Source organism: Panthera leo, chromosome D4 (assembly GCF_018350215.1).
Source record: "Panthera leo isolate Ple1 chromosome D4, P.leo_Ple1_pat1.1, whole genome shotgun sequence".
Lineage (NCBI taxonomy): Eukaryota > Metazoa > Chordata > Mammalia > Carnivora > Felidae > Panthera > Panthera leo.
Genome location: NC_056691.1, coordinates 2,387,583 through 2,409,353, shown reverse-complemented (window position 1 = coordinate 2,409,353; position 21,771 = coordinate 2,387,583). Strand labels below are relative to the sequence as shown.

Here is a 21,771-nt window from a genome sequence, read left to right as displayed (position 1 = left end):
TTTTATTACAGGAGTATGAGGCCCAGAGTCCTTGGAAGCCTGTATCTGAGAACCATCTGGATCATATTATACATTGATTTGTTCTTGGCTTTGAAGATGGTTTTAGTGTTGATGCAACCTCATTAAAAGTATCTGCTAAAACACTCTGGTACAGTCTATGTGCCTGGCTTTTGAAACCCGCCCCAGCAACAAAAATGCCCTTTGCATAATGCCCCCATCAGCTTATGGTGCACAAAAATGTAATCACAGGCTCGAGTGGCAAATCATTCATTGTAGCACCCGAACTCTTGTAAAGAGATGAAGAAAATAAGAATGTTTACTTCCTTGGCTATTTAAACTCACTGGTCCTTTGGAATGGATTTCCCCAACAGGACTCAGGGGACCGCAGCCCACCGGTTTGCTTGGTGATGTGAAGGGGAGAGTTCCTGCCTAGCTCTGGCCCTTCGGGGGGGGGGGGGGGGGGGGGGGGGACGACCCAGCTGGCAGACTGCGTCCCAGAGCCGGGCTCATACGTTAGCTTCAGTGGCAAGTGCCCCGTTATGCCGAATGCCCTTGTAAAGGGAGGCTCCCCAAGTGCACGTAACACAAGTCTTCACAGCAAGGCGGCGTGCAAGGGTTCGTCTCATCGGAGGATCTTCGCGCTGTCCTTCCGGAGTAAAAGAGCTGAAGGCACTTGGGTGGCAGTTAAGCACGAACGCGCTCGTTTCCCGACGGGCCAAGCGTGGTCTCGCCCGGCGTCAGCGCTGCCCGGACAGGCAATCGGAGCTTCCGCGGCGCCCGCCGTGGGCTTGACCGGCAGGCACATCTCGGGAGGATGAGGACGAAAGGCCGCCGGCCCCAGCCCGACGTTTTGTCGGACACTGTGACAGGTTTCACTTCGAGCAGTTCGGAGGTTTCCAATCGGTGGAAGCGCTGAGAAAGGGTAGGTGTTGGGGGTGCGAGGGGAGGAGAGGCCATTCTTCACCGAGTCTTGTTTGCCGCCTCCCGACATTCCCCGCGCCTGGCCGCCCGCGGGCCCCGGACCGGAAGTGAGGTTGCCGGGCGGGCCCTCGAGGCTCCAGACGCCCACGTGGGGAGAGGGGTCCCCTCTGCGAGGGTCCCTGTCGGTGAGCGTCCCCGTCTGGGAGGCTCTCTGTTGGTAAAAGTTTCGTCACCCGAGCCCGGGAATGATGGTGAAAATACTTTGCACGCATGCAAACAGGAGGCCATTCGCCTGCTTGCCTGCCTTCTGTCCCCGTGGAACCCGCAACAGGAACCTCTGAGGCCTGTGCAAGCCCGCGGAAGCAGTTGTTCGACGAAGGGGCCTCACGGACCTTCCCTGATTTACACTTGCACAGGTTGGGGTTGTACGAACCACTCCTCTGCCTGAATCACCTGTTTCTCTGAAGCCACGTGAAGAAGCCCATCCCGTGAGGAGTGTGCCCAGTACCACGGCTGGTGTCCCTCTCTGTCATTTTTCCAGCCCACCAGGGTTCCGCGCCTGTCCCGCGTCTGGCGGGTGGGTGGTGCCGCCCGGGCGGGGAGCCCTTCCTTCTGTGCCGTGTCCACTACACTGCCAACCAGAGGCTACCAGGAGCGCGTCTGTTGAAGCCTGAGGCCCAAAAGTAGCCTCACGCTTTTTTTTTTGGCGCACACCATGCTTTCAAAGAAAATGTAAATAGTTCTAACGTGTAAAATTTGAGAGATGTTCACATTAAAAACGTCTGGATTCTGGCTTCTCCAGAAGGAAAATCAGTAGCTCCAGCCCTCCGCCATGGCAGGAGCTGCCTGGGCGGAAAAATGGTGACCTGATGGGTTGGTCATGAGCTCTCTGTGCACCCAGGCCTTTCCAGGCCCGTCCATGGGCTCACCACCCAGGTCGCAGGAGGCGGGCACGTGGCCACCCTGCTCTAGAGAAAGGAGGTGGCCTGATTCTCAGAGCAACGCCGGAGTCTTGGTGAACCTGACCATTGTGCTGCCTGAGCGTGGAGCTCCCACTCTTCCATGAGTCCCCAAGCTTCACAGACAGAGCCTTTGGCTCCCTATTATTTTCTTAATTTAAAAGGTCAGTGTTGGAGGAATTTCTCCCAGAGGCGAGCCCAGCCAAGGATACAGGACAACAGAGAGGCGGGGCCTGGGACAGGAGATGCAACAACTTCAGGGTTGTGTTGTCTGGGGTAACAGATGTCAGCTTCTAGAAAGTTCTCCCATAAATTTAATGGGGGGCATGCGCGTTTAGAGAAAACAGTATTTACTGACATCACTTCAGCTAAGCGTTAGGAAAAAGTAAGAAATACAGTTTCTTATAAGATATTCGTACATTGAGCAACGGGCTTGAATATTATAAGAATTTAGAATTAAAGTTATTCCTTGTGTGTAAAGTAATATAAATGATGACCATTAAAAAAAATTAGAGGCATTGATTAAATTATGTTATTTTATAGGATTTATTCAGCACATTAAAGGGTTTGAAAGACCAATATATTTTTGCTGTTGACCCAAAGAGAAAAGACAAACGTTAATAGTGATTCACTTTTTGAAATGAATCTGTTTTGTTCTTTTTTTTTTTTTTTTTTTTCAAATTTTTATTTAAATTCCATTTAGTTGGGGCGCCTGGGTGGCTCAGTCGGTTAAGCGTCCGACTTCGGCTCAGGTCATGATCTCACAGTTCGTGAGTTTAAGCCCCGCGTCGGGTTCTGTGCTGACAGTTCAGAGCCTGGAGCCTGCTTCCCATTCTGTGTCTCCCTCTCTCTCTGCCCCTTCCCTGCTCATGCTGTGTCTCTCTCTGTCTCAAAAATAAATAAACATTTAAAAAAGAAAAAAAAAAAAGAAAAAAAAATAAATTCCATTTAGTTGACAAACAGTGTGATAACTGGTTTCAGGAGTAGAATTCAGTGATTCATCACTTACATACAACACCCAGTGCTCATCTCAACAAGTGCCCTCCTTAGTACCTATCCCCCATCCATCCCCCCCCACTCTCCTTCCTCCCCATCAACCCTCAGTTTGTTCTCTATCTTTAAGAGTCTCTCATAGTTTGTGTCTGTTTTGTTCTTAATTAAAATTTTTTCCTTCATGACACCAAAAACAAAGGTAACAAAAGCAAAATTTTTTAAAGAGTGGGATTATAGCAAACTACAGATCTTCGGCACAGCAAAGGAAACCGTCAACAAAATGAAAAGGCAACCTATTGAATGGGAGAAAATAGTTGCAAATCATACAAGGATTTAATATACAAAATATATGAAGAACCATACAACCCAGTAGAAAAAAATCCAATTAAAAAATGAGCAAAGGACCTGAATAAACATTTTTCTCTGTAAAAAAAAAAATTTTTAATGTTTATTCATTTTGAGAGTGTGAGTGGGGGAGGAACAGAGAAAGCGGGAGACACAGAATCCAAAGCAGGCTCCAGGTTCCGAGCTGTCAGCACGGAGCCTGACATGGGATTCGAGCCCGTGAACAGTGAGATCATGACTTGGGCCGAAGTCAGATGCTTAACCCACTGAGCCACCCAGAAGTCCTCACCGGGAAGATGGGCTCTGCCAGAACCCTGCGTGGACCTCCTTGTCCCAGGGTTTCCCGCCTTCCCTTTCCATATGACTATCCATATTCAAAAAGAGAAAATAAGCAATTTAATAACTGCTTTGGTGGACGCTGGTGTACCGCCCAATCTGGCCATCACTCCCCAGCTGCTGAGAGTACCTCCCTGCTGTCCACAGCTCCCAGACAGGTCCCTCCTCAGGAACTGCCCTCTGCAAAGGACACTTCCCCATCTGAGGTCACCACCACCCCTCCCTGGAAGGTGCAACCCCCAGATCCCTTACCTCATGGCATGTCGTCTCAGAAAGGCCATCTCTGCTCAGAACTGGGCTCACTGAGGCTGCTGCTGCACCAGCATCACAGCCAACTCTACCCTCACTCCCCTAAAAGGTGTCTCCCCAGAGGGTACCTTAAAAGATCTCACCGGCAAATCTCCCTTCAGACTCTGTTCTCCATGGAATCCCAACAACAGCTTGGTTTCTGCCACCTCATTTTTTACAAGAGTGATGCAAATCTATCAAAATGTCTTGTCATAAACACTCATGTGATGGTGGTGAGATTTTCTCTTACAGGGTGGTATTAACTGGCATTGACAGAGGGAAGCTATTTTTGTTCAACGGTGACAAAATTCACGAGATATCCAAACAGCAGTCAATTTCCTGGAAACAAAAATTATAAAATTAATTATTTTGAAGCATAATTGTCTGTTTTTGTCAGGTTCTTAATTACTTGAAATTTATGGCCATTAAATTCAAGGGGCTTGATTTTGACAAGTCACGTTTCCCTTTCCAGGGTGCTCGGAATGAAGAGCAATCTTGCCCTCACGTGCACTGTGAGTGGTCTTCGTCCAAGCCAGGCTGTGTCCACAAGCTTCCAGCTGACATTTGGAAGAAAGATACGCTCCTTCTGAGCTGATTTTGGAGGTAAGGCATTCTGGGTGCATCTGAGCGGCCCGGGCAGGGAGTGGGGTGAGGGACGGATGCAGAGACAACCTGGTCCCCATCTGCGCCTGACGACATCCTCCATGCCGCACTCATTCTAGAATCCGTTTCAAAGTAGTGCCACTGGAGATCCAAAGGCAAGCTGAGGGAATGAGTCAAAGTGCAGTGATTTGGTGAAGACGATGCATTTTCTATTTCTTCTGGCTGGCCAAAGCTGCACACCCTGGCAAAGCTGTGTCCCCAGGGCCCCGAGTGGAGTGTGCTCCCTTCTCAGAGTGGCACCTGCTGAACTAGAGACAGAGGCGATCGTCACCACTGGTCTGACAGGCACTTCTCCAGACCAGACTTTCCTGACCTCCGCTAGTCTAAGTAAATGATGCGGGTCACAGTAAGGGTTTCCAACAGTGCATGGGCTTCCTCCAGGAACGTGGCAGGGAGTTCGGCATTTCTTTACCCCGCACCCCTTGAAGAAAGTCACCAGTGGGTCAGCGAGAGCCATGTGACCCGCTCACACTCTGCAAAAGAAGCCAGGAGGGCAGAAAGCAAGCGATGTATCAGTGGCACAGAGTCACAGTGAGTGGAGACAGGCTGTTGTGTGAGCCAGTCCAGATCAGCAGAACTCTGCTGTGAAAGAAGGAGGGAGGCAGGGAAGGAGGGCTGAAGGAAGGAAGGAAGAAGGAGGGAAGAAAGGAAGGAAGGGAGAGAAGGAGGGAGGGAGGGCAGAAGGAAGGAAGGAAGAAGGAGAGAAAGGAGGAGGAAAGAAAGGAAGGAAGGGAGGGAAGGAGGAAGAGAAGGGAAGAAAGGGCAAACCATTGCCAGTATTAAAAAAAAAAAAAAAATCCTGCATTTTGCCACCTATAGGAGGCATACTTGAAGTAAAAATTGTAAGTGTAAGAGAACAAACTGAGGGTTGCTGGAGGGGACGCTGGGGGAGGGGATTGGCTAAAGGGGGGATGGGCACTAAGGAGGACACTTGTTGGGATGAGCACTGGGTGTTGTATGTGATGTTTAGTGTTTAGTGATGAATCACTAAATTCTGTTCCTGAAACCGTTATTACACTATATGTTAACTAACTTGGATGTACATTAAAAAAATAATCATTAAAAAAAAATTGTAAGTGTAGGGGCACCTGGATGGCTCAGTCGCTTAAGCATCCCACTCTTGATTTCAGCTCAGGACATGATTTCACAGTTCGTGAGTTTGAGCCCCACGTTAGTCTCTGTGCTGACTGTGCAGAGCCTGCTTGGGACTCTCCTTCTCTCCCTCTCTCTGCCTCTCGCCTGCTCCTGCGCGCACATGCTCTCTCTCTCTCTCTCTCTCTCTCTCTCTCTCTCTCCCTCAAATAAAGAAATAAACTTCAAAAAATTTGTAAGTGTAATAGAAAGGAAATGTGCCCTGCGGGTGCTGACGGAAAGCACCAGGGAAGATGTTGTATTCTTACAAGGGTCCCTGAGAGACAATGGGCATCCGTGATGATGCAGATGGATGGAATACCTGAAATGATACTGAATTCTTTTGGCCTCAGAGACATGAACGGGCCACTGAATAATGATGGTACCTATTGTACCGTCCCGATGACAGGAGACCCAGACTTGGTGCGGAGGTGATCCCCCAGAATAAGCCCATAAGCCAAGGTAGATTTTAGTGTCAGGCCAAGGACGCTGGTGGGAATCCGAAATGTGCGGGTCTCACAGGAAGCCGGCAAGCTTCACCCTGCCCGACCCACCCTCTGGGCATAAGCTTAACTTGCAACAGGCCCGGACATTCCGCAGATGGGAACGGAAACGTTTCCCGTGGTGTGTGATCTACTTTACCAAGTGTGCCGACGGCCAGGTGCACACAGTGAGGTGCATCCATGATGGGCTTCCTCTTTCTCCCCGTGCCCACTCTTGTCCCCTCCCTGATTTAGCCCCGGCTCAATACAGACATTCCCTCTGAGGATTTATTTTTAACCTGATACTATTATGTCCCCAAAAGACAACTGCAGAAAGATCAGCAGTATACCGAGAATAAACTGGCAGATTCCCTGATGACAGCTAGCTTCCATGATACAAAAAGTAAAGATATAGCTACGTAAGATAAATTGTCCACACAACTTAGAGATGAGGTCTCCTAAAAGTGCCATTGTAACCACCCTAACCCATCACCTGTAACCGCGTAGCTGTAGGCATTCGGGAATGTCCAGGTGTGTCCAAACGGCATAAATCCCGTGGAAGAGAAGCAGATGGCTTGGGCTCAAAGGTGATTGTCACTCAGGGACGCTGAAATCACATGTATGTTGCATCCTGTCTGAAGAGCCAGGATTAGGCAACGAGAAATAACTACCAGAACTGTAGACGGAGGGCCAACAAAGTCAGAACTTGCCCAAGTTCCAACCACATACGGAGCGAGGCTGTCCTGCCGGCAGGCACTTGAGGGCCCGGCACAGGAATGACGTACGCATCAGCCTCCGCAGGGCAGGGCTCTCAGCTTCTGGTTCAGAGTTGCGTCCTAAGGCTGCTTGCCACCTGGCAAGATGCCATCCGAGCATCTTACATGCATTTGTTTGCTACCCAAAACAGTCTCCTAAGAATAACTGGCTTCCAGTACTGAAGGGAGAATGTGTTGAAGAGAAGAGCTGAACTTCTGTCCCTTACTCACTGGGACAGTAATAAACTGGCGTTTTGGTTTATACATCAGTCTCTTGAGAGTTTGGTTAACTTGAGTTTAACTATAGATGCCATCCTGGAGTAGAGGCCCTACCAGGGAGCCAGTTCCTAGGAGAGCACTGTCTGCACTCACCTTTGGCATCAGAGAGGGGCCGAGACTTTAACACTGATGAAATTGACAGAAAATTCAGAATCAGCCCTCCATCAATACCCCGAAGATCCTCCCTGTATATCATTTTCCATCAGAAACCGTTTTCTCCAAGGAAGAAAGTTCCTACATGTTTTGTTTTCTGGGTCACCCTCAGCACAAGCCTCTCCTTCAGAACTAGATATCCCGGAGGGAGGATTTAGTAATACACAGAGGCCCTCATTCCCCTTGAAAAACACTGTCACTTATTTTATTGTAAATTATCTAAATCATAGTTTAATTTATTTCAAGTCGCCAGTAACAGTATTGCAAACTATTCTGCCTGAGCGAGTATATACACAAAGTATGGATTCGTGAGTTCATCAAGATAAGCTTCAGGATCAGTAATCATACCAGAAATAAGGAACTTATTTTAAATAATGACCATAGTTTCTGGAACTCTCCTCACCTTGTATTTGTCTAAAAAGCTTTTATTTCCACCCACTGAATTTTTAATACTCAACATTGGTACAAAACAGTTCTTCCAGATATGGTTCTTTCAAAATGATTTTATTATACATTTAGTTCTCCTAAAATGTGCCCAATTGACAAACTACAGATGTCTCAACTCTAAATGTGTAAAGTTGAAAGTTTATTAGGAAATTAAGTTTGGGGGCACCTGGGTGGCTGAGTCAGTTAAGTGTCTGACTCCAGCTCAGGTCATGATCTCATGGTTCATGAGTTCGAGCCCTGCATCTGGCTCTGTGCTGACAGCTCAGAACCTGGAGCCTGCTTCGGATTCTGTGTCTCTCTCTCTCTCTGTCCCTCTCCCTCTCATTCATTCTCTCTCTCTCTTTCTCTCTCTCTCTCTCTCTCTTTCAAAAATCAATTAACATTAAAAACTTAAAAAATAAAAATAAATAGGGGTACCTGGATGGCTCAGTCAGTTAAGCATCCGACTTCAGCTCAGGTGGTTAAGCCTCAGACTTGGGCTGAGATCATGATCTCACGGTTCATGGGTTCGAGCACCGCACTGGGCTCTGTGCTGACAGCTCAGAGCCTGAAACCCGCTTCGGATTCTGTGTCTCCCTCTCTCTCTGCCCCTCCCCAGCTCGAGTTCTGTCTCCCACCCCCTTAAAAATAAATAAACATTTAAAAATAAAGGGAAAAAAAGGAGATAGGTTTAGGCAGATCATTAGCCCTGAGGGCCTGGGTCAGAGCTACAAGCCTTGGAAGGACTGTGAAACCATGAGATTTGAAAAAAGGAAGGAAAACAAAATGTGCATTCCAGAGCTTATCTGTTCAACTGTTTACAAATATAGCCTTGGATCATGAACTTGACTGCAGCTTTGTCTGGTAGAGTTGTATGCACTCAACGAATGTTCATTGGGCGTCTGGGGGGTGGGGGGCCCACAGGCCAGTCTCAGTCCTTGCCTTTCCCACGCTTTAACTTTAGGGGAAGAGACAAAAAATGACAAACATGAAGTCGTATAAGGCCAGAGCTGTGAACAGAAATCTGGCAGGTAGGAAAACCCAGGAGTCAGGCGGAGGTGACCTCTGGCAGAGAGCTAAGTGAGGAGCGCCCCCACATCGAGCAGAAGAGGAACAAATCACAGACGTAATTCTAGATTTTCCAGTTACTACATTATGAAACTAAAAAGAAACAGGTGGGCTTAGTTTTAATACTGTAGAGACACCTGGGGGGGGGGGGGGGCTCAGTGGGTTAAGCAGCCAACTCTTGATTTCGGCTCAGGTCATGATTTCACGTGGGCTTGAGCCCCATATCGGGTTCTGCGCTGACAACGTGGAGCCTGCTTGGGATTTTCTTTCTCCCCCCCCCTCTCTCCTCCCCTCCCCCGCTCACTTTTTCTCTCTCAAAATAAATACATAAACTTAAAATTTTTTTATTTAATACTGTATTCTATTTAACCCAATATACCAAAATGTTGTTGTTTTAACATGTAATTGACATAGACAATTTTATTGAGATTTTTGCTAAGTGGACATGATTGCAACTGATCGAAATGGACCACAGCATAGCATTAATCCAGGGGAAGTGGGTTTTATCGGTGCTTTTGGCCAGTTAGGATTTGGAGAAACCATTCCTCTTTCTTTTGAGACTCTTTTCCTAAGGTGCAGGGCAGAAGGATTCCTGATTAGGATATTTGGGAATATCTTGCATGAATTATTTTAGAATTACTTTTTTGGAAACTTGTAATTTCTAGTATTAATAAACAAAGACTGCATTATGTCCCTCCCTCCCCCCGCCGAGAATTTGTGCTCATAAAATATGTGTACACTGGAAAGGAAGTAGGAAGCAGAAAGTTAGATGCTGTGGGACAGATGGGCCGTGTACAACTAACAACACACACAGGTCCCGTCTTCTGTGAATGCCCATCAATAGTTCAACAGAGCATCTTCAGAAGAGGTGGCTGATGGACTTGGTGGCTGCCACTAACCGTGGACACAGAGGACCATAGCACGTGTGCTAAATGGCACTAAGTCACACTGCCAAGAGACCAGGTAGCCCATCTCCCTGGGAATCGGCCCTGTGACAGACGAGTAAGTGACACACAGGAGCACTAGAAGGCACTATTTCCCAAATAGAAGGAGACAAATGACCTGGACCCTTGCTGAAATTACAGATTTGGGGCCAAAGCCAGCGAAATCTTGCTTGAGCAGCCACTGTGGATTGAAGTGAAAATTTTAGTGCCAAGAAGGAAGAGAAGAAACCTGGGGTTCTAGGTGCTGCCCTCCCCGCCCTCCTCCCTCTGCCCCTTGCACCTTCCAGCTGCTTCCCTGCCCATTTACAGCACGGGAGACATGGGGACATCTTGGCCAGGGCAGATGCTTCTTCTGTTTCTTGGCTACAAGGGATCCTGACCCCAGATTTCAGAGTCCACCTCCTGTTGATAAAGAAAACTACTTTCTCGCTGGCTGTATGTCAGCGATTATTAAAGTGAGTGCCTTGGGACACTGTGAAATGCTTCAACAGGAAAAGTTGCCACGGCTCTTAGTTTCTGTGAGATGGTCATCTATGTAGCAGGCTCTCTGGGATCCAGGACATGCTGCACTCCTCTGTCTCATGTGTTGAAACATGGTGTAATTAGAAAATGGAAAAGACACGAGCAGACACGTCCTGAGGATGAAAGCAAGACAACGAATAAGCCCAACACCATTCATCATGAGGGAAATGCAAATTAATACCATGTGGGCTATCACTACAGACCTAACAGAGAGGCTGAAAGGACAAATACCACCGACACCAAATGCTGGTAAAGATGCAGAGAATCACTTGTATATGCTGGGGGGATGTGAATTTATGCAGTCTCTCTGGAAAAGTGTGGGAGCTTTTACGTAACTAAACACACGATCCCCACATGACCCAAGCAAGCAAACCCTTGGACATTTATCCCAGAGAAATGCAGGTTTATGTCCACACAGAATTCTTTATGTACATGTTCAGAGCAGCTTTATTCATAACAGCCAAAAAGTATAAACACACGAAATGTCCTTCGGTGGGTGTCAAGTCACACAGACTCTGGGAGGTCCATACCATGAAATTATACTCAGCAACCATAAGAACTATTTATTTATGCAACAGATTACAAGGAGTTCTGAGCGGGAAAACATCCATTCCCAAAAGGTTACTGTTAAAAGACAACTGAGTAAATTTTAAAGATCTTATTGGCTTTATTCAGTGATTCATGAATTGACCAGCATCCCATTGAGCAGATACAAAGGAGATCCATGGCAGACGGGGTACAAAATGGAAGACTTTTACAAACAAGTTACTAGCAGAGTGGACTGTTTTAGGCAAGGCCACCTTCCTTTGGGGGAAGGCTGAGGGTCTATCAGGCAGATGACCTCACTAGTGCTGACCAGGTAATCCCAGACTGACTGGTTAAGATTACACTCCTGGGGGCTGCCAGGGTGGCTCAGTCAGTTAAGCCTCCAACTCTTGGTTTTGGCCCAGGTCATGATCTTATGGTTTTGGGAGTTCGAGCCCCGTGTCAGTCTCTGTGCTGATAGCATGGACCCTGCTTGGGATTCTTTCCCCCTCTCTCTCTGCCCCTTCCTCACTTGCGTTGTCTCTGTCTCTCTCAAATAAATAAATAAACTTAAAAAAAAAAAAAAAGATTACACCCCTGGGAGAGGCTGAAACCTGTTATGTTAGGTATTAAGTCTTCATTTGGTGACTCCATTTTGGGCCTGTTTTCTCTTTTTAATAATACCTTATGATTCCATTTATATATCATTCTTAAAATGTCAAAACTATAGAGACAGAGAAAAGACTGGTGAAGAGGAGTGATTGCCCAGGTTAGGGATGGGGTGGGGAGGACAGGGAGGACCCAAGAAGGTCTTGTGGTGATGCAAACGCTATGTCCTGACTATCAATGTCAATGTCCTGGTTAACATTGTCCTGTACTTTTGGATGATGTTACCCCCCAGGGAAATTGGGTGATGTCTCTGTACTATTTCGTACAACTGCATGTGTAGAGTTTTCTTTACTTTAATGAGATGCTGTGTAACTGTAGATGTCTTATGCACCCCAGCCCGTCCACACACATGTGTCTGCTTACCCTCATAGACATTCCAATTTCTGAACTCTTCTACATGACAATTAAATGACCCAATGATTAATTCGCCACTTAAAAGTTGTTACTAACTGCTGTTTGTCAAAAAATCTATCATTTTTATTCATTGCCGCTTATGCATGTCACCAAGGGCACACAGCCAAAAGTTCTGTCTAACCTATTTTAGTTCTATCTAAGCAACATTTATGGTGGGAAATGAGGATTCTGAGATGGCTTTGCTGAAACGTGTAGGATACAATAAGTAGAAGACGTAGGTGGTGCTGTGGGCAAAGAGACTCAGAGGCTGGGAAATGGTTGCCCCCAAAGCAATGACAGTAAATGAGATATTTCAAGTAGACAAGATTGCTTCAGTGAGAGTGTCTACAATTTGCAAGCCAGTGCAACCAGGGAACCAAGGACTGAGCAGTCTGGAGGCTCACGCATGTGAGCGATAAAGAATAAGGCCCCATGTGTAAGCGAGGAGAACCACGGCATAAATGCTATCTTCCACTTCATCTTTCCCGGAAACACAAAAGACCCAAGTCAAAAACGAATGTACAGCCAGTGCACTGAGCAAGCTGGCTCTGCAGCTGAACAGGCCGTAGGTGCTCCCGGTGAGTCACAAATGAATAATGGAACACTTGAAAGGCTAAGACATTTGTATAATTATGGAGCCTGCTGAGGAAGGAGCAGCTGTAATGAAAGCCACAGGGAAAATGCAAAACACAGCATTCTGGGTAATCCTCTAATCACATTTTTTAACAAGAGAAAAGCCCTTTCAGGCATGTACCTTTCATTCCCCTAGAAGCTCATCCCTGGATTTCCAAAGAACAAAATTAAATCCAATGAATATTCTTTAGAATTTTTCTTTACTCATTTAGAAAAACAAAGAATAAATATTCCAGAAAAAAAAAACAAAAACAAAAAAACATCAAGTTCTACAGTTTCCCGTAAAAGACTCTTTTCTTTATCCTGAGCTCAGAGCTTTCTGATCTAGAAACCAGTATGATTGTCCTCTCCAAGGCAGACCAGGCCCAGTGGCCTTGGACACCCACTGCTCTGGGACAGCGTACCCCACACTTGCTCCATGGCCACCATTTCCACTCAGCACTAGCTGGGCAGAGTCACTCCATTCACAACTTCGGATAATATGCAAATCATGTGTCACTTAATGCAAAGCACAGTATGGGCTCCTGATTTCTCACATTCATTCTCGACATCCCGTGGAAACAATTTTAACTGAAAGGAACAACATTGCAAACATGCACCATCTTCTCTGTGAGTTACCCCAGTACTTCCCCCATCTTTCTCCTTGACCCAGTACTTCCCCCATCTTTCTCCTTGATCTTTCTCCTTTCTCTTTCTCCTTGAGCAAACCAGTTATGGATTGCTGCAAAACTTACTGTGATAAAACAACATCCTCTCTATTATGCCCCTTGGATTCTGCACTCAGGAATTTAGCCAGACCCCAACAGGATGGTTTGATTGCTCCCTGGAGTCTGGAATCCCCAGCTAAGAGGACCGAAACGACAGAGGCTTCTTTCCCAACTTATCCGGCACCTAACCTGGGATGACCCAAAGGCAGGCTCACCCAGGCCTGGAGCTCTTGCACGTGGCTTCTCTGTGAGGCTTGAGTTTTCTCCCAGCATGGCTGCTTCAGGTCGGGTAATCTTCCTACCCAGGATCCCCCTTTCAGCGGGGTGGTCTACGTTCCCCCTTTGCTCATGGCTGCTTTGACCAACAGAATGTGGTGGAAGAGACCCTGTCAGGAGGCCATCCTGCATCAGCCGGCTTCCACACTACCCTCTAACTGACCACACATACAGGGACCAAACAAGCTGGCCCAGACTGGATGGCCAGTCCAGATGACGCAGTAATCAGATGTATGATAATCAGGTGGTTGTGGTTTGAAGCCACCATTCGCTGGTGGAAGCTAATGGATATGCATATGTGTGGGTCGGTACTTTATGGTGTCAATGGCTTTTCCAGAGTTTAAGCATCATGCAGGCAGGCACCAGGTGCACTGTGCTCGCCATCTTGTTGCTGGTGTTTATTTTTTTATTTAAAAAAAAATTTTTTTTTAACGTTTATTTATTTTTGAGACAGAGAGAGACAGAGCATGAACAGGGGAGGGGCAGAGAGAGAGGGAGACACAGAATCGGAAGCAGGCTCCAGGCTCTGGGCCATCAGCCCAGAGCCCGACGCGGGGCTCGAACTCACGGACCGTGAGATCATGACCTGAGCTGAAGTCGGACGCCTAACCGACTGAGCCACCCAGGCGCCCCTTGTTGCTGGTGTTTAAAACAGCACCTGACACAAGTGGATTCTCAGTAATGATTTATTGTTGAGTGAATTAAGTAAACAGTCACGAGTCTGCACCGGGCCCGTCCCTATACTGTCGTAATCATGGCTATACGTGGTGTATTGACCTGACTTCTAGATGAAACCCAGAAAATCCATATATGGCCAGGGGACCAAACTCAATGACATTTACTTTGACAGTATAAAAATAAGTGCATACTTATGTTGAGAATGTTCTGGAACAGAGCTAGTGGATCTTACACAGCTATAGATTTATAAACATCAGTGAGTTGTACCCTGGAGGTGGGTGAGTTTTATGGTATGTAAACCATACCAGCTGCTAAAAATGGGGCAAAAAAATCTATCACTAAAAAAATAAATGCTATTTGGAAGAATGTGGGACACACAAGGCCGGGAGAAAGATGGAGGGAAAGGCAGGGTTTGGAGACGTGCTTGGCTCAGCAATTCCTACCATCTAAAGTTGATCCAATAAGAAATTCAAGTTCAAGCAACCACTTAAAGCTAAATATGAACCTATAAGAGCACTGACTGTGATAATGTACCTAAAATAATGCAGAGGAAGGAGAGAGGAGTACATGTTAGCTAAACCTCCATCTTCCATAACAGAAGGTCATCACAAAACAAATCAAGGTCGAAAAATGGAGAAACTTTATAATTTGAAATTTTGTTTAAAAATTTTTTTTAATGTTTATTCATTTCTAAGAGAGAGAGAGAGAGAGAGACAGAGCACAAGCAGGGGAGGGGCAGAGAGAGAGGGAGATTCAGAATCCAAAGCAGGTTCCAGCTTCTGAGCTGTCAGCACAGAGCCTGACACAAGGCTCGAACTCATGAAGGGCGAGATTATGACCTGAGCCTAAGTCAGACACTTAACCACTGAGCCACCCAGCTCCCCAATATAATTTGGAATTTGGAAGTAACCACCGAGAAACTAAAAACAGTAATGGTTAAATTTCTGCCTTTAGGAAATTTCCCGCAATTCCTGGACTAAATAATAGTTGGTACTTTTGTGGCAGAAAAGATGCTGAAAATTCTATATCACAGAGGTGCCTGGGTGGCTCAGTCAGTGAAGCGTACGACTTCAGCTCAGGTCATGATCTCACAGTTCGTGGGTTTGAGCCCCATGTCAGGCTCTGTGCTGACGGCTCAGAGCCTGGAGCCTGCTTCGGATTCTGTGTCTCCTTCTCTCTCTGCCCCTGCCCTGCTGGCGCTCTGTCTCTCTCTCTCTCTCTTAAAAATAAACACTAAAAAAAGGAAGAAGATGACACATCCTATTCTTACTGCCCTGTGTGCACACACGCTTGTCCATGTGTGTGCTTGATGTTTTAAGTAATTCATAATATCAAAAGGCAAACTCGCCTTGAGGAAAAAACCACAAAGAATCCCCTCATATATTTATTGTGACCCATTAATTCTCAGCACCAAAATTCAAAACTAAAACATTTGTCACAAGCACGTTTTCCACCAGGACAGTGGGCCCTTTCCAGGAGGCAAGTTGTCATAAAAAGTACAGCACTTTAAAAAAAAAAAAAAAAAAAAAAAGTACAGCACAGCCACTACATCTGCAGGTGCGTGTACGGCCAGCTTCACACACAGACTCAGGAAGAAGCAGTCTAGGAGTTAGGATGTGTTCAAGAAAAAATATTGACTTTTCCATCTGTCTAGGAATCTGGAATTGTATTGGCTGAATAACAAGTATCTAGTCTCAGGAAAACGAAAGCCATGTTGCTGCACTGTTTAAAATGCGTCGCGCTCAACCCAGGTGTCTGTGGTCCTCGAAATATTACCAAGACCAGACCCGATGGCAAGGCATCTGGTGAGAAAAGATAGATGGCTTGAATTTAATTCCAAACATGGGGAATCCCCAAGGGACCCCGTATAAAAGAAAGCAGTAGTGTTACAAAATCTAATAAAATGATTTGGTTTCAGGAAACGTGCAAAAATGTGAATTGTGCCTAAGATAGCCTTCCTCAGCAGTGTCCTAGAAGATGAGACACCCTGGAATACTCTTTATTTTATTTTATTTTATTTTATTTTATTTTATTTTAATGTTTATTTATTTATTTATTTATTTATTTATTTATTTATTTTTTGAGAGGGAGAGACAGAATGCGAGCAGGAGAGGGGCAGAGAGAGAGGGAGACACAGAATCCGAAGCAGGCTCCAGGCTCTGAGCTATCAGCATAGAGCCCAACATGGGGCTTGAACTCACGAACTGTGAGATCATGACCTGAGCCAAAGTGGGACATTTAACCAACCGAGCCACCCAGGCGCCCCCCCGGAATACTCTTTAAAGGCAGCCCTTCCGTAAGACAGTGGCCCCAGGATGTGTAAATCATTCCTCCACGGGTCACACCTTAAACTCAAATTTCTGGGCCTTCAGTGTCAATTTTATGTTAATGAGCTGGGAAGTAAGATTTTAAGCCCTTCAAGTATATATATAATGCATTGCGATTATATACGTGTTGCAATAAAGATGCCCTGATTAAAAAAAAAAAAAAAAAAGTCCACCTGCCCTTACCTGGCACCCAAGGGAAACAGAGGAATGGAGCTGCCAACCCGGGAGCAAGAGGTCAGCTGATCCGTACTTGCCTCTTGGGTTCAAATCCCCCGTCCTTTGCCTGCTGTGTGGTGTTGGATGGGTTACGTGGCCTCTCTGCCCTTCACCTTCCCCGTCTGTAAAGAAGAACGACAGCCCTCCTTGCAGCCGTGGTGGGGAGGAGTGAGATTCGGGCATAGGACTGGGTTCACAGGACGTGCTGTGAACAGAGCTACGGTCATTAAAGCAGTGGCTCCTGCGGGCCCAAAGCTCTCTCCCTCATCACCTACGATGCCCAGTACCCTCCGTGCAGCACAAAGGAGCGAGGTCATTCAGAGTATTTGCTGATGTCCTGGGGAAGGTCTCCACAGGCCCGCACCATGTGCAGAACCGAGCCAGTAAGCAGCCAATGGACGCTCCTTTTGAAAGATCACCCTGCGTCTCTGCCTTCAATGGCCTTAATAATTATTATTTTTTCATTATAAGGAGTGTGATAGTTAATTTTATCTGTCACTTCCACTGGAGTGTCCAGATATTTGGTTAAACATGATTCTGGGCATTTTCTGGGTGAGATAAACATTTAAATCAACAGACTAATAAGGCAGAGTGCCTTCCCCACTGAGGGCATCTAGTCGACCGAGGCCCGAATAGAGCACAGGGCCAAGGAAGGGAGAATTCCATCTCTCTGCCCATCTTCCAGCTGGACACAGTCTTCTGCCTTCAGATGTGGACTCAGATGGGCACCAGCACCATCAGCTCCTGGGCCTCCAGTGTGCCAATCACAGATCTGGGGACTTCTCAGCCTCCAGAGTCACATGAGCCAAATCCTTATAATAAATCTCTATTTGTATATCCTGTTGACCCTGTTTCTCTGGAGAACCCCGAGTAATACAGAGAAATAATACATATTAATGTTAAATATTTAACATATCAAAAAAAGCTATGGAAAAAAAACCCGGTAATCTCAATTCTCACAAATCACTAGGGACCTTTTGAGGTACTCTTTCCCAGCCCTTCTCCTATACAATGTCATGATACACAGCTTTGTGATCCCTGTTTTTGCATGTTGTTACATTTTTGAGAGTATGCTTTTTATTTATTTATTTATTTATTTATTTTTAATTTTTTTTCAAGGGTTATTTTTGAGAGACAGAGCACGAGCAGGGGAGGGGCACAGAGAGAGGGAGACACAGAATCCAAAGCAGGTTCCAGTCTCAACTGTCAGCACAGAGACCAACGTGGGGCTAGAATTCATGAACCGTGAGATCATGACCTGAGCCAAAGTCAAATGCTCAACCGACTGAGCCACCCAGGTGCCCCATGAGAATATGCTTTTTAAAACATTATTTTTTCCAAACAATAACTGATTCTTGTTATTTAAAAAAGTGATACAGAAAAAAAAAAAACAAAGAATGTAAATATCATCCTGACTCCAATCAGCTCAAAGCAACACTAGGCAGCACCTAGAGAGTAACTTTCTACATGTGCCAAAAGGTAAACCAAAGGATGGGGAAAGAATTACAAACATGGCATTATATTATACATGTAGGGGCGCCTGGGTGGCTCAGTCGGTTAAGCGTCCGATTTCAGCTCAGGTCGTGATCTCACGGTTCGTGAGTTCGAGCCCCATGTCTGGCTCTGTGCTGACAGCTCGGAGCCTGGAGCCTGCTTCAGATCCTGTGTCTCCCTCTCTCTCTGCCCCTCCCCTGCTCACACTCTCTCTCTCTCTCTCTCTCTCTCTCTCTGTTTCTCTCTCTCTCTCATAATAAATAAACATTAAAAAAAACATTATGCATGCAATTTTTAAGTAAAATCAAACTAAGTTTTCTGGAATTTAATGGAAGAAGATGAAACTGAAGTCAGGAGTTTCTGTGGGTTGAATAAATTTTCTTCACAAGAGAAATTCATTTCTTTTTAAAAAATTTTTTAATGTCTATTTATTTTTGTGAGAGAGAGACAGATCATGAACGGGGGAGGGTCAGAGAGAGGGGGAGACACAGATTTCGAAGCAGGTTCCAGGCTCTGAGCTGTCAGCACAGAGTCCGATGCGGGGGTCAAACCCACGGACCATGAGATCATGACCTGAGCCAAAATTGGACGCTCAACCGAATGAGCCACCCAGGGGCCCCTTATGGATTTTTTAAAAACTTTTTTTCAATGTTTATTTTTTTGATAGACAGAGACAGAGTGTGAGCAGAGAAGGGGCAGAGAGAGGGAGACACAGAATCCGAAACAGGCTTCAGGCTCCGAGCTGTCAGCACAGAGCCTGATGTAGGGTTCGAACCCACTAAGGAGCTGAGGGAAGCCCTCACCTGGGGCTCTAGTCACAGCGAGGGGGACGGGGGCGGGGGGCGGGGGGATGTGGGAAGGCCACCGGAACTGCCACAGACAGCAGGTTAGTGTCCTCTTGTTTTCTCTGTCACTGCAGAGAAGCCTACTCTCCGGGGAGGCGCTCTTGCAAGGTGTCTGGTCCCCTTGGCACCCAGCTGGCCACCTCATCCCGTGGCCAGGAGAGGCCCCAGCCCCCCGGGAGAGCTCAAGGAGCAGGCTCACGGTTGGGGAGGGTGCGGGGAGCGCACAGCAGCTCTCATCCACTTGCCACACTTCCTGCTCATCATGCTGCCTCGAGATGCACTTTGTGAAGGGAGCTAGAAATGGAAGCCTCTGAGAAAACCCGCTGGGCTCCTGACAGGAGAGGCCCCAGGTGACTGCAGACCCCACAGACACCAGCAGGTGGGCCTCGTTCACACCCCCTTTCTGGAGATTTCTCTTCAAGGCCTCTGAACCAGCCACTTTGTAATCCTTGAGGAGGTTCCCAGTACACCCTGGGCTTTGGGCTCCCATTCTTTTTTTTTTTTTTTTTTATGTTTAGTTTTGAGAGAGAGACCGAGTGCAAGCAGGGGAGGGGCAGAGAGAGAGGGAGACACAGGATCTGAAGCAGGCTCCAGGCTGTGAGCTGTCAGCACAGAGCCCAACGTGGGGCTCGAACTCACTGACTGTGAGATCATGACCTGAGCTGAAGTCGGACGCTTAACTGATTGAGCCCCCCAGGCGCCCCTGGGCTCCCATTCCGAAGCCGTGTGCCTTTTGTGGCAGCCAAACGGCAGTCGTTTTGTGCTCTATTCTAAGTGCTGAATGGCAACTGCTCACAAGTTGGGTCCAAAGAAGACACTGTAGAAGTTCCTGGAAAATTTTGCATTAATTCTGGTACAGGGGAGCCTAGGTGGCTCAGTCGAGTGTCTGACTCTTGATTTTGGTTCAGGTCATGATCCCAGGGTTGTGGGATTGAGCCCTGAGTAGGACTCTGTGCTGAGTATGGAGCCTGCTTGAAATTCTCTCTCTCTCTCTCTCTCTCTCTCTCTTTCTCCTTCTGCCCTTCTTCTCCCTCTCCCCTGCTCACACTCTCTCTCTGTAAAATAAAATAATAACAACAAATTAAATAAATAAATAAATAAAACTAGCAGACTTCAAAGTAGATGGCCCTCCATAATGTGGGTGGGCCTCGTCTGATCAGTTTTAGGTCTTAAAGACTAAAGTTCCCCAAGGAAGAGGGAGTTCTGCCTTCAGACTCAAGATTGCAGCAGTCTTCCCCGGGTCTCCAGCCTGCCGCTGCCCCGCAGATCTTAGACCTGCCAGCCAATTCCTCAAATACATCTCTTCCACTCTCTCTCTCCCTCCTCACCTCACCCCCTGTCGTTTTACGTATACGCGCAGTGTTGTTTCTGTTTCTCTGGAGAACCTCAGCTAACACAGCTTTCCTCAGCCAACTCATCTGAACACAGTGGTCGACACAGAGGTCTTTGCAGATGTCCTCCTGGGACGTTTCCATGGCCCGGGTCTCAGCGTGCATGTGCTCCCGACTGGCCCAGGGCCGGAGCTGGGGCAGGATCAGGGGGCTCCGGGAGGCGGGGGCCCAGACGGGCGTTTACAGCCCCCAGGGCAAGCACAGAACGCCTGCCAGGCAGAAGGCAGGCGACATATTCTTTTTGCAACCACACATCCACTCTGCGGTAATATGATTTTAAAGCATAATAATATTTGGAAGTTAATTCCCACATGACTGTTTTGGGGAACTTGAGCAGGAGTTACGGGAACCATCTCGTGAATAATTGAGAACTCCTGCTCCTGCCATCAGTCATCAACGCACTAAAAACTATGACATGAAAACCTTGTAAATGACTGGAGTTACTGCTTGGAATCAAGCCCCAGCAGCACCGCCCGTGCTGTCTGTCCTGCCTTGCCAACCTCACCGGCCGCCCCTCCTGGCTCTGCGCACCCACACCCCATCTGCAGCCTCACCGGAGAGGTCCGCCTGTTTGTCCAGATGCTGAATCTACGTGGTGGAAATCAGCGCACGGCGATGGCGTCGACTATGTGAGAAGGACCCCAGAGCGGGGATCATCGAGTGTCCGTGCCATGACAGGGACATCGCCCCCTAGTCGGCAACAGGGCTGAAATCTCAGTTGTGCAGGTCCCGGAATGATCTTTTGTGACTACAACTCCGGTCGATACTAAGGCCACACAGGCAGTCACCAGCCTAAGCTGTCCCGACCTCACTGCCGCAGTTCAAACCCACCTGATAGAAGCATGTGAACAGCCTGTGTCTCGACTACCACATGCCCTCTTCCTAAGTATAAAATGCACTGTTTTCTTGCTATACTGAATCATCGGGCAAATCTGCTCGAGGAAAAGAAAACCCAATGTTAAAAAGCTTCCATCAACGCTGGGGCTGCAACTTTCTGTCTGTAATCACATGTGTCACCACCAAGAGTGACATATTTACCTCCGTTTCTTGAACGCATTTGCCAAATATTATCATATGACCTTCCTAGGCCCTCAGCCGACAAACACCCTGCATTCAACCAGCCCTGGTTGGTCAGTTACTGTCTGTCATAAACAACAACACGTGCTGTATTAAAGGATTTGCCTTTTAACTATCAGTAGTTCCATACAGCTCAGTGTCCAACCCAGAATCAAAACAAGAGCTCCATCTACAATGATTTTTAAGAATGGTGTTCTCTTGGGGTACCTGGGTGGCTCGGTCGGTTAAGCATCCAACTTTGGCTCAGGTCACGATCTCACAGTTCATGGATTCAA

The 21,771-nt window shown here is 47.0% G+C and overlaps 1 long non-coding RNA gene across 1 annotated transcript in view; it reads left to right on the top strand.

Annotated features, from left to right (window-relative positions):
- The first annotated feature begins 835 nt into the window (after positions 1–835).
- The window catches only part of LOC122205536, a 38,013-nt gene continuing 17,077 nt past the window's right edge, over positions 836–21,771 (top strand). Inside the window, exons 1-2 of the long non-coding RNA XR_006196124.1 lie at positions 836–922; positions 4,315–4,445. This is a non-coding gene — a long non-coding RNA (uncharacterized LOC122205536). The remainder of the gene's footprint in view (positions 923–4,314; positions 4,446–21,771) is intronic.